The sequence below is a fragment of the Pteropus medius genome, unplaced genomic scaffold (genome assembly GCF_902729225.1).
Source record: "Pteropus medius unplaced genomic scaffold, Ma_sr-lr_union100, whole genome shotgun sequence".
Lineage (NCBI taxonomy): Eukaryota > Metazoa > Chordata > Mammalia > Chiroptera > Pteropodidae > Pteropus > Pteropus medius.
In genome coordinates, this window is record NW_024351730.1 from 39,416,585 (window position 1) to 39,417,836 (window position 1,252).

A 1,252-nucleotide genomic window follows, 5' to 3' on the forward strand; every position below is an offset into this window, starting at 1 on the left:
ATATTCTTGGATGACAAAACTAAATAAATATTGTAAAGACAGAGTTCTCTCTAATTTATTTCATATGTTTAATGGAATTCTAGTCCAAATTTCAGAATATATTTTAATTTAATACAATTATTCTGATCTTATAAAATAGTATATAGGATATAAAGTCTTTAAAATTTTGAAAAAGAAATGTAATGATAAAAGACTTGGTTTATTGAATATATAATTATATAATGCTCTAATAATTAAAATTGAGAAGTGTTTGCATAAGAATCAACTGACAGATACTAAAACTAAAGAGCCAAGAAACAAAATTTTTAGCTTATGGAGATGTTGATATACATATAGATGTATAGATATAGATATGAAGTTAACATCCCAAAATAAGAGATATAAATTATTCGATGCATAACAGTATAATAATTGAATGTACAAAATTAAGTTGTAATATCATTTCTCTGTGTTACCCAGTAACTTCCAGATCTCTCAAAGACTAAATATAAAAGAATAAAACCATTAAAGATAACAAGTAATTATTTAGAATATATTAACACACAATTGTGTGCAAAAGAGGAGTGGACGTATAACAGAAGAGACTAATACATTGAATACATTAAATTTTTGTGTTAAAACATCGTGATATAATGAAGATTTTTTTGCGACCATTGAAATGATCTTTTAAAAGGCTTTTGATTATTTTGACAATAATTATAATATAATACAAAGACTCAAGAGATTAAACTTGCATAATATGATCCTAATTACATCAGAAATTATAAAAATAAAGGAAATAAATAAAAATTTAGCAGTAGTTATTGGGTGATTTAAATATTTTGTTTTTGTGCTTTTCTGCATTTACAGTATAAAATTTTTAAAAAGACATTATAGTCAAGGTATATGTTAAGTTTATAAATCAGCAATATAGGTCTCTAATGATGACAAGAAAATTGGAAAGAGAAGATAATTTTATTTAAATGGGTAGATGATAGGAAATCTTTCTTTTTGGAGAATTTCAAAGGGTTTAATTAACTTTGGACTTTGAAATACTTTTTTTTCTTGACAGATTAGAGAGAGTGAAGGGAAGTTAATGTTGAAAATATAGTTGGCAGCTCCCTACTGGTGAGAATTAAACCAATAAATCACATGAGACTCTGTGGGTAATCACTGAACCTGGCAAGAACAGAGCACATAGTATTAAACTTTAGATCCACATTTACTTTTTGGGTCAAGGTTGACATATCAAGGAAATAAAATTTGGAGTATA